General features: G+C 37.6%; 1 protein-coding gene across 10 annotated transcripts in view; it reads right to left on the reverse strand.

Moving 5' to 3' along the window:
- Positions 1–18194, reverse strand: part of UBE3A (ubiquitin protein ligase E3A) — a 104853-nt gene extending 86659 nt beyond the window's left edge. For 3 of the 10 annotated variants that reach the window (XM_069466702.1, XM_069466698.1, XM_069466693.1), the window contains exon 1: positions 17025–17239. The gene's annotated coding sequence lies outside the window, so the exon portion shown is untranslated. Of the gene's footprint in view, positions 1–17024; positions 17329–17609 lie in introns of those variants that run through there. The other 7 variants (XM_069466701.1, XM_069466696.1, XM_069466699.1 and 4 more) reach the window with 5 other exon arrangements.
- Between the last annotated feature and the right edge of the window lie 382 nt (positions 18195–18576).

The raw sequence follows: 18576 nt of genomic DNA on the forward strand, positions 1-18576 counted from the left end.
AAGTTAGAAGGTAAAGAGAGGAGACAATATTTACAAATTATAATAAAGAATTAAATGATATATAAAGAATACAAATTAATAAATTTTTTAAAAAATGAACATAAGAGGAAACGGACCTAAAATAACCCTGGAAATTATATAGGCTATCTGTAAATATTCAAATATTTATAAATATATATTTTATATATACATAAATCAAATATGTATTTTATATATGCATAAAACAGCAATGAGGTAAACGAGGAGTCCCATACACTGTTTTTTTCTTTTTGTTTGTTTGTTTTTGAGATAGAGTCTCACTCTGTTACCCAGGCTAGAGTGCCATGGCGTCACCCTAGCTCACAGCAACCTCAAACTCCTGGGTTCAAGTGATCCTTCTGCCTCAGCCTCCAAGGAGCTGGGACTACAGGCATGTGCCACCATGCCAGGCTAATTTTTTCTATATATATTTTTTTAGCTGTCCATATAATTTGTTTCTATTTTTTTGGTAGAGACGGAGTCTCGCTCTTGCTCAGGCTGGTCTCGAACTCCTGAGTTCAAACAATCCGCCCACCTCCGCCTCCCAGAGTGCTAGGATTACAGGCATGAGCCACCGGCTTCACGTACACTGTTTTAGGAAATGAAACTTGCTAAATATATTTGTAATGGGTAATTGGCAGAATCTATCAAATTATTTAAGTTGACATAGTCTAATGGCCTAACAATACTATTTGCAGAAACCTACCTTACAGAAATCTCAGGTATCATTACCTGTAAAAGCGAAAACTGAAAAAAACCTAATTTCCACAACAGAGAAGGGGTTTTGTAATATATTATGAACCCTCAGAGTTAATTCCTAGTTCAGTTCTAAAGATTGATAGAACACATCATATTTATACTCATCCATCTCAGGCTCATTCCAGACTAATGTTCATTAGGGCCTAATTTCTGGTATTTTAAAACCTTTTCCTTTCTTGTTTTCTTTTCTTTTTTCCTCCCTTTCCTTTTTATCACCCAAGCTTTTATGGTAAAATTATTTATATTCATGTGGGCATGTGATGTAATGAATAGCTTGGATGCAATACTTAAAAAGAATTATTCAACTCAATTCTCTCAGTTGCTCTGATCAATACCTTGGTATCACATTTTATTCTTCCTTTTATTAGGTCATTAAATATGCAATGTCCGATTTCAAGTCAGAAGTGTAGTTTATTGTATCTCAAATAAGAAGCAGTACACTTAATCAAAGTATGCACCTAAACTACTGACACAGTTTGGCATCTTAGGGGTGGCTTGTTTATGTCAGCAGTAAAGCCTGGGGAGTGAGTGGCAATGAAACTGAAAAAGGTGTTTTCCATAAGTTGTTGAAAATTGAATATTTTTCCTTGCAAGAAGTGGTCCAAAGCCTGGAAGAAGTGGTAGTCAGTTGGTGCAAGGTCTGGTGAATATGGTGGATGACAAAGAGTTTCCAAGTTCAGCTTCTATAGTTTGAGCAGCACTGCTTTTTGTGATACGTAGTCTTGCAAGAGGATTAGCCTGTCTCTGTTGACCAATCCCAGTTGCTTAATCACAAGCATCCTCTTCATTTCATCCAGTTGGTTGCAGTAGACATCCACTGTGATCAATTGACCAGGTTTCATAAAGCTGTAGCGGATAACACCAGCGCTGAATCACCAAACAAACACCATTAGCTTCTGATGAGTATATGGTTTTGGACTGTGTTTTGGCACTTCATCTGTATCCAACCATTGTGCCGAACACTTGTGATTGTTAAAAAGAATCTATTTTTCATCACATGTAACAATATGGTATAGAAATGTTTCACCTTTATGTCATGACAGCAAAGAAAGGCAAGCTTCCAGACGATTTCTCTTCAGACACTCCTTCAGTTCATGCGATACCCATCTGTCCAGCTTCTTTACTTTGCTCATTTGTTTCAAATGGTCCAATATGGTTGGAATAGTAACGTCAAACCTTGCTGCTAACTCACCCATAGGTTGAAATGGATTCACTTCCACTACAGCTTTCAGCTCATCATAATTCACCTTGGTCTCAAGGTCACCCACATGGCTCACTTTCAAAATTAAAATCACCAGCACTTCTCAAACCATCGGTGTACTGTGCGTTCATTAGCCACATCCTTCCCAAACACGTTGATTATAGTTCAAGCTGTCTGCACTGCATTGGTTCCACGATGGAACTCATATTAAAAAATAACATAAATTTTGACTTATCTAGGGTTTCACAAAACTTACTCTAAAAAAAATTTTTTTTGAGAGATAATCACAAGCCAAAACACGAGTTTGAAAGAATGAGGATGTACCTTCATAACAGAAAAAAAACAAGTGTCAAAGTACAATGTCAGAGATAATCAACTGTCAAACTTAGTACTTAAGGAAATTGGACATTTCATACTTAGGTAACATTTCATATTTTCATCTGGTCTATTGCCAAATCCCATGGGCTCTATTTTCAAAACATATCAAGAATCCAACTGCTTCTCACCGTCCTCACTGGCATCACTGTCCATTCTAATCACATCTTCATTTGTACTAATTATTAATAATAGCCTGCTAACTAGTCTCCCGATTTTGCCCTTGTCCCTTTTCAGTTTATACTCAACCCTGCAACCAAAGTGATCTTGCTAAAACATAAATCATAGCTTTTCACGCCTCTGCTCAAAAACCTCCAATAGCTTTCCATCACACTCGAAGGTAAATATCATACTCATTATGAACAAATGATCTATACCCTCCTTAACTCTCTGCCTCTTTATTTCCCACCATTTACTTTTCTAAAACCACACTGGCCACCTCAGGTTTCCTCAAACAGATCAGGCTCTCTCCCACTTCAGGGTTTCCACATTTACTATACCTGTTGCCTGAAATGCTCTTACCCCAAATATCCACATGGCTAGCTCTCTCATCTCCTTCAGTTATTAAGTTATTGTTAAGTTTAAGTTAACAATAACTTTAAGTTATTGTTTAAGTGAAGTTTTCTCTGGGAACCCTAGCCAAAATTTCCCCTCATCCTTTCCACCTCCAAACATTTAAATCCCACTTCCCTTATTTATTCTCCTTAGCACTACGTAACATAGATTTTATGTGTCTTGTTTATCTCTCTTTGCCCTTTCAGATTATAAATGCCATGAAGGCAGGTGTTTAGGTGGGTTTTGTACACTACTATCTCCACCAGCACCTAGAAAAATGCATACTACACAGTAGGTGTTCAATAAATATTTACTAAATGAATGAGGTAGATGTGCATGTAGCCATCCACCTGAAAGCTTTCTATAGCATACAGTTGAAAAAAAGTAAGTTATATAAAATACAAGTTTAATATACAAAAATCTATGCATAAGTAATTACTAATCTGAAAAAGAAATTTTTAAAAATTCCATTTGCAATAACATCAAAAAAATAAAATTTGTAGGACTTTTTAGAAGTAACAAAAGAAGTGCAAGACCTATACACTGAAAACTATAAAACATGAAAGAAATTAAAGATGACATTAATAAATGGGAAGATATCCCATGCTAATGAATCAAGAGATATATTAAGGTAGCAATACTCCCAAAACAGATCTACAAATTCAAAAATCCCAGGTGCATTTTTTTTTGCAAGCTAACCCTAAAAGTCATATGGAAATTCAAGGAACACAGCCAAAACAATCTTGGAAAACAACAAAGGTTGAATGTTCACATTTCCTGATATCAAAACTTACTACAAAGCTACAGTAATCAAGAGTGTGTGTTACTGGCATAAAAACATACATACAGATAAATGGAATACAACTGAAGAGCCCAGAAATAAATTCTTATATCTATGGTCAATTGATGCTGGATAATACAATGGGGAAAGAACAGTCTTTTCAACAAATAGTGCTGGGACAACTGAGAGCAACATGTAAAAAAATAAAGTTGGATGGCTATCCCACATCACATGTAAAATTAACTCAAAATAGATAACAGATGTACTAATAAATGTAAGAGCTAAAACTATAAAACTGTTAGACAAGAACACAGGTTTAATCTTTATGATCTTGGATTAGGCAATGGTTTCTTTGATAACAACACCAAAAGCACAAGCAGCAAAAGAAGAAAAACAGATAAACCGAACTTCACCAAAAGTAAAAACTTGTGTGCTTCAAAGGAAACCATCGTGAAAGTGAAAAGACAACCCACAGAATGGGGCAAAATATTTGAAAATCATATACCTGACAAGGGACTTGTATGCAGAATATATATATTTAAAAAAAAAGCAAGCCTCTTACAACCCAACAATTAAAAAAAAAAAAAAAAAAGAACAGCAAAGGATTTAAATATTTCTCCTAAGAAGATGGCAAATCAGCACAAGAAATTATGTTTATCATCATAAGTCATCAAGGAAATGCACATTAAAACCACAAAAAGATGCCTTCACACCCACAAGAATGGCTACAGACAAGTGTTAGCAAGTAGAGAAATCAGAACCCTTAGCACTGCTGATACAATTGCAAAACAGTACAGCCACTTTGGAAAAGAGGTAGCATTTAAAAATATTAAGCACAGAGTTATCCTACAATCCTACAGTTTCAATTCTAGGTATATACCCAAGAGAACTGAATTTATATGTTCACACAAAGGCTTCTAATAATATCTAACATTATCTAATAATAATGTTCATAGCAACATTATTCATACTAACCAAAAAGTAGAAATAACCCAAATATCTATCAACTGATGACTAAATAAACAATATGTAGTATATATCCCTACAGTGTAGTATTATTCAGTCATAAAAATAAAGTACTATTATATACCACAATATGCTAAGTAAAAAAAAGCCACACACAAAAGGACATAAATTGTATGACTCCATTTATATGAAATGTTCAGAATAGGCAAATCCATAGAGACAGAAAGTGGCTGGCAGGGATCAGGGGTAGAAAAGAATGGGGAATTGGCTGCTAACAGGTATAGGATTTCTTTTAGGGATGACGAAAATGTTCTAAAATTAGATAGCGGTGATGGTTGCACAATTGTGAATATACTAAAAACCACTGAACTATACACTGTAAAAGAGTGAATTTTATGGTATGTGAATTACATCTCAATAAAGCTAATAATTTTAAAAGTTATAAAATATGTATGTTCTTTAAATGCTCCCAAAAAGAAAAAAGCTATATATCAGTAAGTACTTACACGGATATTTTATATTTGATTAGTATTTTCCTTCCAGGCATTATTTTCTACATTTAAACAAATTTAACAACTGTTAAGTGATAGAATTGGCTATGAAGGAAAGAGAAACCTTTCAATTCTTTTTATATCTAAAAAAAGCTTTTATTTATTTTTCTTTACTGTGTTTCCTCACTCTCAAAAATAAGTGATTCTACACACCACTATTTGCCAGGTGGCAGAGGCAACTAAGAACAAAAATACAAGAGGATACAATCTGGAAATGTGAAAATGTTAGAACTCCTGGGAACTTTTCATGATTTATGGGATTAACCTAACATTTAAAATTGATCCTGTGGTGGTAAATCTAGGATACGTGGTCACCCATATACAGAAGTAGAACTTTGGGATCACAATCACTGCACATTGAAGGAGAATTTAAATCTCCTTCTAAAGTGAACCTTAGCTCTTCTCCCCTCTGTTTGGGCTCTTTGAACATGTTTTGGAAAATAAGTAAGTTATGCTTATTTACCTACCTGAATAACTACAGAAGATAGACTCATGATCTAACAATATTAAAATGTTATCTCTCCCCAATGAGACATATTTACGTAAGTTTTATAATGTGACTTACCAGCAATGGGAGAATCTCATCTGAGTATAGTTCTCCATTGTCATCTATGGAAATCCTTTAGAAATTCCAAATCACCAGAATTATTTCAATTGTTTTTAACCATAAATCATTCATTCTGATCAACAGTTCTACAATATGAAAACAGAAGCATCTGTGCCATATAGTCCCAATGATTTATTATCATGAAATTTTCCTCCATTTTTTAATGTTATAATTAACATGAATTCAATCTTATATAGTGCCTAACCTAAAATTAAACCTAGAATGATGCCAACTTCCAGCCTGCTATATATGCACACAAAAGACTTATAATGCAATATACTAAAACAACTAAAGGTAGGTGGGTTTTCTTTGAAGGAACCATGAATATATATTTTCAGGTTTGTTATATTTCATCTACATTATCAAATGTAGCACCTAAATTCATAAAATTTCTGATTTGAGAATAACAAAGGACCATTAGCTTTAAATTTGACTTTGAAAAATTTACATCTAATTTTAAGTAAACTAGACCACACCTGTTAAAAAGTAGAAAACTGATGTTCTAAAACCCATCCATACTTAAAAGAACATAAATATTAAACATGCTGAGAACATTTATTCTTCCATCAAAGTCTTATAAAATACTTCAAGGTAATCTAGTTATAAATTTTCTTTTGAGCAGTTATCAACTGGAGTAACATTTCTATTAAGTATGAAATGTCCAATTTCTTCAAGCACAAAGTTTGAGAGCTTTGTGCTGTCACTTTCGCATTCGTGTTTTCATTGTGAAGGCACATCCTCAGTCTTTCAAACTCGTGTTTTGGCTTGTGATTATCTCTCAAATTTTTTTTAGAACAATTTTTGTGAAACCATGGATAAGTCAAAAATTAGTGTTATTTTTTAATATGAGTTCCATCATGGAACCAATGCAGTGCAGACAGCTTGAACTATAATCAACGTGTTTGGGAAGGATGTGGCTAATGAACGCACAGTACACCGATGGTTTGAGAAGTGCTGGTGATTTTAATTTTGAAAGTGAGCCATGTGGGTGACCTTGAGACCAAGGTGAATTATGATGAGCTGAAAGCTGTAGTGGAAGTGAATCCATTTCAACCTATGGGTGAGTTAGCAGCAAGGTTTGACGTTACTATTCCAACCATATTGGACCATTTGAAACAAATGAGCAAAGTAAAGAAGCTGGACAGATGGGTATCGCATGAACTGAAGGAGTGTCTGAAGAGAAATCGTCTGGAAGCTTGCCTTTCTTTGCTGTCATGACATAAAGGTGAAACATTTCTATACCATATTGTTACATGTGATGAAAAATAGATTCTTTTTAACAATCACAAGCGTTCGGCACACTGGTTAAAGATGTTAAGTGCCAAAACACCATCCAAACCATATACTCATTGAAAAATGCTAATGGTGTTGTCTGTTTGGTGATCCAGCATTGGTACTACCTACTACAGCTTCATGAAACCTGGTTAATCGATCACAGTGGATGTCTACTGCAACCAGTTGAATGAAATGAGGATGCTTGTGATTAAGCAACTGAGATTGGTCAACAGAGACAGGCCAATCCTCTTGCAAGACCACATGTCACAAAAAACAACACTGCTAAAACTACAGAAGCTGGACTTGGAAACTCTCTGTCATCCGCTGTATTCACCAAACCTTGCACCAAATGACTACCACTTCTTCCAGGCTTTGGACCATTTCTTGCAAGGGAAAATATTCAATTCTCAACAAGCTGTGGAAAATTCCTTTGGTGATTTCATCACCACACGTTCTCCAGGCTTCTTCACTGCTGGCATAAACAAGCTACCCTTAAGATGGCAAAACTGGCGGGGCGCGGTGGCTCACGCCTGTAATCCTAGCACTCTGGGAGGCCGAGGTGGGCGGATCGTTTGAGCTCAGGAGTTCGAGACCAGCCTGAGCAAGAGCGAGACTCCATCTCTACTAAAAATAGAAAAAAATTATATGGACAGCTAAAAATATATGTAGAAAAAATTAACCAGGCATGGTGGTGCATGCCTGTAGTCCCAGCTACTCGGGAGGCTGAGACAGGAGGATCGCTTGAGCTCAGGAGTTTGAGGTTGCTGTGAGCTAGGCTGACGCCACGGCACTCACTCTAGCCTGGGCAACAGAGTGAGACTCTGTCTCAAAAAAAAAAAAAAAAAAAAAAAAAAGATGGCAAAACTGTGTCGACAGATTAGGCATATACTTTAATTGTAATGTTTCTTGTTTGAGGTATAAGCTCAACTTTTGATTCAAAATCGGACATTTCATATTTAATGACCTAATAATTAGGGGGGGAAAACCCTGATCCTTACCAATAAGTACATGAACATTCATTCATCCAGCACCTATAAATGCCTGCAGCTGGGCATGAAAAAAAGAAAAAATGAGACAGACAATAAACATTCACTGTTGTCACAGAATTCTCAATCCAGGATTAAAGAAATTATTTAATTTCAGTTAAGTACTACTTAGGATTCAATAACAGCATTAAGTATTAAGCAGGATTCAATAACAGCATAATACAGGGATGCACCTAATCAGTACAAGGAGAAAGACTGTCAAGGAAGGAAGGCTTCCCTGAGTAATATTTAGGCAGAGCCCTAAAAGACAAGTAAAATTTGTCAGCTGTGTTCCAGGCAGACTGAAATGCACTGGCAAATGGCTTGGCACAAAAAGGAGGTTGGACAACTTAAGAAAGTTAAAATATGCCAGTATTGTTAGATGGTACTCATCAAAGTGTGTAGGAAGGTAAGACTGAAGAGGTAGATACAATTCTACCCAAGAAGAATTTTAAATATAAAGTGACAAGGTAAAACAGAATTGTTATTTGTTCACAATAATCCAAAAGAATAAAATACTATTAAAACTAATAAAGAAGAGCTCTCAACGAAGGAGATGGATACAAAATCAATACCAGCAATGATCAAAAGTAATTTTTAAAAAGATGCTATTTATAATACAAAAAAATTATCCAATATCTAGGAATAAGTTTAATAAAGTATGTGCAAAAGACATTTATGAAAAAACTACATGACACAGAAGAACCTAATAAATGGCAAGGTAAACTGTATCAATTCTCCCCAAGCTGATCTATACATTCAATGCAATTCCAATCAATATCCCCAAAGGGACTTGATAAACTGGTTTTACATCATTACGGAAGACTAAAGGTACAAGAAGAGCCAAGACAATCCTAAAAATTAATAAAGGGAAAGGCCTGGTTTCCCAGATTTCATAGCTTTGTATAAAGCTATTAAAAATTGAAAAAAAAATTTTAAGGGCAAATAAACCAAAAAGACTAAAGAACCTAAAATCACACCTACAAACATGGGAGATAAGATGTGACCTTTTTAAAAATATACATGGGGACAGATTCAATACTTAATGTTGGAACAACTAGCTTTTCATATGAAAGAAAAAGATTCCTAACTCCCTTCAGATTGACTTAAATGCAAAAAACATATAAACAAAAACCCTCAACTATTAGCAGACAATAAAAAGGTGATTTCTTAAAAAACACAAATCATAAAGAAAATGACTAATAATTTTGAAATCAAAAATTAAGATTCTATATCATAAAAGAGAATACTACAATGGGCAGGATTTTATACCATGTTCTTATTCTGATAACTTTCCTTGGCTGCAATGTAAAGAAAGAGGGTTGAATGAGATGATCTTCAAGGTCCTTTTACAACATAAATCTTGTATGATTGTGTCTCTTTTAAAAAATTTATGAAAATTTAACACTGACAGAAAATAAAATTCATATCCTTTCACTAACCATTCAGAATAATCAAGCAAATGCAAATTAAAATGAGATACTATCTCACATCCATTAAATTAGCAAATATTTTTAAATCTGACAATCCCAAGTATGGGTGAGAATGGTAGAAATAGAAATATAGCCCATATAGTGTTGATAAAGTATAAAAACCAACTCCATGTATCACTTATGGATACATGTTTACACATATAGAAGTATAAAACAAGTATAAGAAATATACTCAAGAACCTCAAGATAGTTGTTATTTTAGGTCAGAGAGGATAATAGGACTTGGAAGGGTGGGGTTGCTACAAGTGAGTATGTTTCTAAAGGATCAAAATTGGCAAAATTTCTATTTCTGGATGTTGGATAAATGGATATTTGCTATTTTCTTTTCTGTATGTTTTAAATATTTCATAATTACAATATATACATATATTTTAAAAGAAAAAACTGACACATTAGCATATAATTTCCAAGCTGAAAATGACCTTAGGAGATCTAATTCAACTGCCTCACTTCATAAAACAACTATGGAAAAGATATCAGAATAAGAATATAAAATAAATACTATTTTAGCATGGCAATTTTAGACACATACTAGGTGTCTAAAACAACACTTAAGGGAATTGGATCTTAACCATTTAAAAGAAACCAGCCCCAACTTCTCAAAATCTGGCATCAACTAGCAATATGGAGAGCAAGCATACACACATGCACACTCACCCCGCCACAACTCTCCTAGGAATGTCTTGTCAAATTCAGTACAGGCATAGGCAATAAACAGACCTGTACTTTTGCCTAGCTCTACTTAAAACTACTTTTAAGTTTGAAGTCCAGAGGATTGTTCCTGACCGTTCAAAGCTTATCAGCCCACAGCAGATATCTAAAAGTAGGGCTGAAAGCTAGAAAGCAGTTCATTCATCCAGCACTTACAAATGCCTAAAACTGTACTAAAAAACTTTAAATAATAAGACAGTAAACATCTACTGTTCTCACAGAATCTTCAATCCAGGAATAAAGAAGTTATTTAATTTCAGTTGAGGTAAGTGACCCACCCATTCTTCAGTGAAGATCCACCTATTTTTAAAGTCATCCCTCCCTACCTTTCATTTAGCCCAAAAGATAGAAGAGAAATGGGGGTAGGCGGAGGGAGTGGACTGATCCCTACTGAATTAAATAAGACTCCAGTATCTTTTTCATTAAGATAATATGAAATACAGTACAATGAACAATAAATAAATTTAAAGAAATATACATGATATGCAGAAATCTACCTGTATTTGTATAAAAGACTAAAATTAGCTCAGTTCTTCTAATACACTAAAGTGTTCTTATTGCAATACTATAGTCAACTATTAAGAAGCATTTCCATTCTGTCAAGCAGAGTGTATTCCTATCTCAGTTATCAAACTTTACCCATTTAATTTCCTATCTTCCCTCTGTTTTTTAAACACATTATATGTTACTGTGATAGCAAAGTGTGTAAGAAATGGAATGAGAATGAAGCAGCCTAAGTAATAGGCCTTTCATTTAATACAAACTCTGAATTTGGATTATCTTGAATAGCATATTTTCTATCACCAACAAAACCTGACATACCGTCAGCTTACTTCAGAAAACAAAAAAGAAAAGTGTTACCCAATTAATCTTTATGTGAATAGGATTCAGCAATTAGTATACATGTCACATACAATAGATGCTCAAAAGCACCTATTATATTTTTTAATTCCCAAAACAAAAAATATTTAGCAAAGAAAAATATTAAATATCCTTATTTATGGTACACTGTAAGAAGGTTGTAAATACTGGTGCACAGAAGCACAATAAATAGAATTCTTAAGAAAAAAGTACTAAGATAATTAATAACCCAAATTCCCCCATGACCCATTAGCTTTATATAGAAAACACTGCTGTGCATTTCATCCTTTCCAAAGAACAGCAAGCATTATGCTTTACATTTGGTAAGAGATAGGAAAGCATTTGTTGGAAGTATGAAGAGAAGAAATTCCGGTGGTGTTATACACAGTGCTAAAGGTATCATCTAAGAAGAAAATAAAGAACAGTGAGTTTTAGAAAGGGAGCTAGAGCACAAGAAAGTGACAAAATGTGACATTTGTCCACAGTGAATAGTACATACATGGCTGGTTGTTATATTATTCTCTGTACTGTCTGTATATTTAATTTGGAGGGGGAGGAGATTCAGAATTTATTCAGCATCACAAAGATTATAAAAATAAATGAGTTAGGATGGTGGCTAGGCCACAAAGGCAGTTCTAAGACTACTTTCTCATATTTGAGAGCAACACTACTGAGATAGAAGTCTTTAAATAGCTTTAAATGGATAAACCATCCCTTCCAGTACAAGGAGACAGAAGTCATTACATGAAAAGAACATGCGTGGAAGTACAGCACTGGTAGCATCTTCATTCAGCCCACAGCTATGTCATTTGAGTGCAACAGTGCTTGCCTTAAACGTGAAAAGGAACATCTCAAATTGTGGAAAGTATATACAATGGGTACACATTAAGAACTAGAAAAGAGCGAGAAGCCTGCATACCACAAAGAAATAGGTCAAAAAATTTTGTTTTCGTATCTAATTTCTGTAACTTAAAGGGATCTGTGCTATACTAACCTCAATTGATCCTGAGACATACAGAAGATCAACTTCTGGAACACACTGAACTGTTAAGAGTTACAGCATTAAACACCACACTGGCCAGCTAACAGGTTTCACTTAAGGAAGATTTTATCCAACTTGCATAATGAGGATTCAGGGCTCATATACTACCTCTATACTTTTACTTGCAGCACAGAGGCTGATTTTAGTTAATAAAGTCTTACAGAAGATTCTCTTCTATGGCCCACAGGTGATGCCTTACACAAGATTCCTGTTCAGATTCCCTGGAGTTGAACTACAGGAATAATCTTATCCAGTATTGCCCGCTATGTTCTATGTCCCCTAAAATCTCTTTTCCTTTCAGGTTAATCTTATGATTCACTTGTCATTTATCAAATTAACACAACAGGTCTAGTAGAGCAAATTACAATAGGGATTGGACTTTGGATCAATAATACTGAGTAATGGATCACTAGCTATTAAGATCTATTGTTCATGTGAAAGGCAGTTAACATATTTAAAATAAATTCACACACTAAAAATTTCCCAAAATAATGTTTCTAAGAATAGGTTCTTAATTCACTTTTTCAAGAATGATCATATTTGAAAAGCATACTCTTCTGAAACAAAGCAGGTCTCATCTTCATTTGACAGAAGGAACAAAGGCTTAGATAAAAGCTAACCACCTGCTCATGACCAGCTAGGAAGCCAGGTAAGAAGGATGAGCCCAAGATCTTCTGACACCAAAATTAGTACTTCTTCCTCCATTTCAACAGTTCTTAGTGGCTTTTGTTCATTGAATCTGTTTAGATTCTGAAGCACTTAAAATTTTATAGATAATTTTAGAGAATTCAGTCATACAGCTTAGAATCAAACTAATAACTGACTTCCAGCTAAACCTCATATGTAAAGAACAGTATTTAAGGCCGGGCGCGGTGGCTCACGCCTGTAATCCTAGCACTCTGGGAGGCCGAGGCGGGTGGATCGCTCAAGGTCAGGAGTTCGAGACCAGCCTGAGCAAAGAGCGAGACCCCGTCTCTACTAAAAATAGAAAGAAATTATATGGACAACTAAAACTATATATAGAAAAATTAGCCGGGCATAGTGGCGCATGCCTGTAGTCCCAGCTACTCGGGAGGCTGAGGCAGTAGGATCGCTTAAGCCCAGGAGTCTGAGGTTGCTGTGAGCTAAGCTGACGCCACAGCACTCACTCTAGCCTGGGCAACAAAGTGAGACTCTGTCTCAAAAAAAAAAAAAAAGAACAGTATTTAAGAAAATGCTAATTTCATTCTCAGGCCTAATAATAAAGCGTTTCTAATCATTATCCATAATAGTATGGATATTTACTTGTTATAGATAACTCAGACCAAAGCTCTGTAAGTGACATTTTTGAGAGTAAATGATAATGAAAGCTGGGAAAGAAATTCATTCTGCATTTATTAATAAGTCACTTAATTAAAAAAAGGAATGTATTTATATAGCAACTTTAAGTATTTCAAACATTTCATGACTGAAGGCAGGATTTAAGTTTCTAGGAGATTAACACTAATAATTTCTATTTAACGTAATTTTACTTTTTTCCTTTACTAGAAGAAATTAAAGGTTCATTGGTGGTGGCATCTTGTGAAGGTTGCCTTCTATTAACAGTGTAGATTCTGAAGTGATGGGCCTTGCTTAAAAAAGAAAAAAAAAAGAAAAAATAATGTGTAGGAAACACTCACATTATCTCCAAAAAGGTGGGTAGGTAATTACAAAGCAAGTGTAACTACGCTCCCAAAGTAGGACAGAACATGTCCCGTGTGTACGGAGTCCTGAAGTAGAACCCAAAGTACTCAGATTCTGGTTCTGGCCCTGAAACCTGGGTGAATTCAAGAAAATCATTTTAAAGCTTTTTACTTCAATTTCCTCATGTAAAAAATGACATAGAATGGCTGACCTCAATCTACTGCCAGAAGACAGAATGATAATCACAGCCACAAAAAAAGAGTATTTACAGACAACTGCCAGAGTAAAGCTTTTTTATTTTATATACATATACACACATACACACACACACACACATAACTACAAACACATTATGTGATCAGGTGGTGGGCTGGGACTAAGATATAAACATGCCACTTGGTTGCATAAAAAAGGAAGTAAAACAGTTAAGTCTTTCAAGTAGCTGGTGGGTAAGAGGTATTAAGTCCATAGAACTGCCCTAACATTGGAAGGGCATGGGGAAATGAAGGTCCATTACATGCTAGGTTTTCGCAAAAAAATGGTATTATGTGGAGAAAGTCACTAGACTATAAGCTTCCAAAAGACACAAAGACATCTTTCTTGTCTTTGTGGCCCCTGTACCTAGCTCAGCTCATAGGAGCCACACTAAGTACCCAATAATTGTTAGTTGATCATCTACTGATTTACCAATAACTAATTTATACATACTCTGGTGCTATGATCTGAATGTGTTTCCCCAAAATTCACATGTTGAAAGCCTAACCCCCAAGGTTATGGTTGGGCCTTTGGGCAGCTCTGTACTCAAGAAAGGGATTGGTGCCCTTATAAAAGAGATCTTCTTTATAGCGAACTCCCTCTACCTTCCCCAACAGGAGGTTACAGTGAAAAGACAGCTGTCTATGAATCGGGAAGTGGGCCCTCACCAAGACATCAAATTTGCCAGCACCTTGATCTTGGAATTCTCAGCCCTCCAAAACAGTGAGAAATAAATTTCTGTTGTTTATAAGCCACTCAGTCTATGGTATTTTGTAATAGCAGCCCAAAAAGACTAGGACATCTGGTAACACACTCTCTGGAAAACACTAAGAATCCTTAGGTACTTTGAGACCATTCAGAAAAAACTAGATAGAAAGCCTTCTAAGGTAATATTTATTGAGTGCCTGTGTGCTAAGCATTTTACATACTTTAATCCTCACAACTCTGAGGTAGTTTCACCAGCCAATTTTACAGATAACAAAACTGTGGCTCAATAAGCTTATGGCAATTAGGATAAGGCCAGGGTCTAATTACAAAGCTATTTCCACTATACATACTATGATGTCTCTGATAATCAAATTTTATCTTTACCCTTGGCAGTGAGGGGAACACTCAAAACCAGTCAAAACTATTGTCCTGAACCATCATGAAAAGAGCACCTAAGACTGTACCCAAGTATTTTACCTGAAAGATAACTTTTGAAAATTTGTTCTTCACTCATAAAAATCTGAAAACTGATTTTTTAACAGCTGCATATGTACTTAATGTAGTGTTTCTTTCTACATTTAGACCTAAACAATTATAGGTCTAAACAAAAAGTGTGCAACATGACTGGAGAACATAACCAGCAATCATTTATGAAAACAGACATTTGGAAATATTTCAAGTGCTTGGGCTGAAAAATTCAGCTATGACCTATAGTTTTAGATCATTCCACTGACTGATATTGAGAGGAACAGTAAATTATTGCAAATTTTTTTGGAGAAGAGAAAGGAAATTGACATAGGAATGATCTAAAATTTAAGAAACACAACTGATTAAATGTTACATGTCAAAGACACTGTAGGTACCCAATAAATCTTGTTTAAAGGGTTTGGACAAGTGGAAGGAGAACATGTTTTCCTCGCACCTCTGACCAGTAAATATCTTTATTTAGGGAGTCACGGAAAAAAAGGCTTTAAGTCATAAAAAAAAGAATTTAGGAGAGAAAAAATAAACCAGCTTACAAAACCTCTGAAATCAAAACACAGTATTTTGTATCTCAGTATAGTTAAAGGGGGGGGGGGGGAGACGGGCGGGGGCAGTACCAAGGGCAATGTCCAGAGAATAGTGTGCACACTGGTGTGCATACTACTTAGCAAACTAATGCTGGTTGCTAAATATTGACACAATAAGACTTTCATAGTTTACATTTTAATTTTGTAAATAAAGATTACAAGATATTTTCTTTGTATTGTTCTTATATTTCTTCTATGTATATTAGAAATATATAAAGACTGCATATCGTTTCTTGAAACTATTTCCTGTTTTTTTTTTTTTGTCATGGTTATTAGTGTTTCTTTATAGGGCTTCTGGTCATCCTTAGAGTTTAGCAGCAGCAACATTAATATTGTACTCATTTTACTAAAAATGTAGTAAGTAGTTCAGATTTAAAAGCAGGATCTATTCCAAAGCTATTTTCACTATACATACCAAAATAAAAATTTCTTATCTCTCCTAAATTCTAAATTTTACATGATTTACCAAATAATCTCTTAAGTACTAATCAGAGGTATGAGAAAACACCTCTCATCCCATTTGTCCAATTTATTAAACAGCATTTACTGGATACCTAAGAGTCTTTGACATTTAACTTTTACCAGTTGTATTTCTTAAACTTTAGGTCATCTCTACTGCAAACCTCTTTCCCTCTCCAAAAATTCTGGGCTAATTTGCTGCATCTCTCAATACTGCAAGCAGTGGAATGATCAAAATTATGGGTCATATCCATATTCCTTCATAATTGAGGGTAACTTTGGACTGTAAATCCCATAAGCTATTAGTTTACCTTTTCAACAGCACTCTAGCCATTTAATAAATATAACCCCAAACAAATTTTGTACTGTTTCTATTTTAGCACACCCATACGAAGTCATAAAAAATTTAGAGACTAAATTACCTTTCGAGGATTCTAAACTTAACCCAACAGTATTTGTATTAAAATTATTTTTTTAAATTGTACAGACATTTGGTACATTAAATTCTGACTTTACCAACAAAAAGCCTCCACACCAAGATGAGGAAAGCGTCCTTTCATTTTCTCAACTGAAAAGGAAAAAAAAAGGCCAACTGCTTGCATGCAGGTTTGCATTTAACACAGCAGTCTCTGGCAAACCCAGTAACTCACGTTCAACTTCAGAAATCCCGTTGACCAGCAACACATGAGGAATCAGTGAATATAACCCGTCGGTTTGACGAACCACTTCATCCGCTGTCTCTCCCCATCGATTCACTCCCCCAAAACCCCAACCCACCAAACACACGGCTGAATATGTCTTCTCCAAGAGAGCCAAAAACCTCGAAGACGCCGAGAAAGAGCTCCCCTTTGAAAGAGAAGGCCTGTCCTTCCCAGCCTGGGGCCCAGTCTGGCTCGGCGAGCCTCGCTCCAAGGACGCCCAATTCTCGACGCCCTGCACGTCCCGCCCCGCCCCGGGCCCGCTCGCGTCCCTTTGGGCGAAAAAACCCTCCCTCCGGCGCTCAGCCAGGACTGACAGTTACGGCTGCAGCAGCCGCTGCCACCAGGGGCCTACTCCTGGCACTGGCCCCTCCAGACCACGCTCCCCCAAACACTCGCTTCGGCGGTGGAAGTGGGGGCTGGGGGAAGTGGGTGTCTACCCTCGCCAGTGTGGGACCCGAAGGGTGGCCGGGGAGACAGACGGGACGGAGGGGAGCAAGCGCCGCCAGCCCAGGCTGCGTCCGCGGCAACACTGACCTGTCGTCGCCCCCGCGCCTGGGCTGCGGCCCTCGCAGCGGCGGCCGCCTCACTGGTCGTCGTCGCCCTCGCCCGCCGCCTCCGCCCGCCACCGCCTCGTTCCCTTTCGCTGCCGCCACCGCCGGGGCTCATGCGGGACCCGCGCTTCCTTCTCTGGAAACCGAGGCCGGGAAAGGGGGCACCGGAGCCGCCGAAATCCCGGCGTTTGTCGCCAGCAGCAGCTGCCCGTCCACACCGGGGGGCTGTGGGGCCCTCCTCGCAGTGGCTATAGGCCGCAAGCTATTCCGAGGAGGAGCCACGGGAGGCGCCGCCGCCCGCAGCCAAGAGCGCCGGGTTGGCAGAGGTGAAGCGTAAGTAGGCGGCGGATGGCGGGCGCCCAGGCCAGCGGATGGCTGCGCTGCGGCGGGATGCGCGAGCGAGCAAAGGGGTGGTGTGTCGGGGTTCTGGCGAAGGGGAAAAAAAGCCCTGTCGTCTCTTGTAGTCACCCCGAGCCCAGCGCCACCATCTTGGGAGAAACACGGATCTCGCGGCAGCGACGCAAGACGGGAGGACTGGCTGGGCGGGCCGAGTATCCCGTCAGGCAGCGCGCGCCGCCGGGCCGGGCGAAGGCTCCAGGCCGGGAAGCGGGGACGTGGGGCGGGGCCAAGGCGCGCGCGGGAGGGCGCTGCGCTCCGCCCCTCCATCCCTCGCCGGCTCCGTCCTCCTCCTGCTTGCCGTCGCCGCCGGCGCAGGGGCCATAGGGAAGGGGAGGTGGTCTGCGGCTCCTCAGAGTCCCACCCGGGTCGGTCGCCATTTTGGGACTGGACCTAAAGGGTAATACCTGTTTTTAGCCCTTGCTGTTTGTGATCTGCCTGACGGGGTGCAGAATGGAAATTCCCTACACTCTGCCAGTAGGGTTGGAGAGCCCCTTCATCTACCCAACCGAGGGACGCCTCTGATTTTGTTTGGCAATGAAGGGGCTCCAAAT

Source organism: Eulemur rufifrons, chromosome 3 (genome assembly GCF_041146395.1).
Source record: "Eulemur rufifrons isolate Redbay chromosome 3, OSU_ERuf_1, whole genome shotgun sequence".
Taxonomy (NCBI): Eukaryota; Metazoa; Chordata; class Mammalia; order Primates; family Lemuridae; genus Eulemur; species Eulemur rufifrons.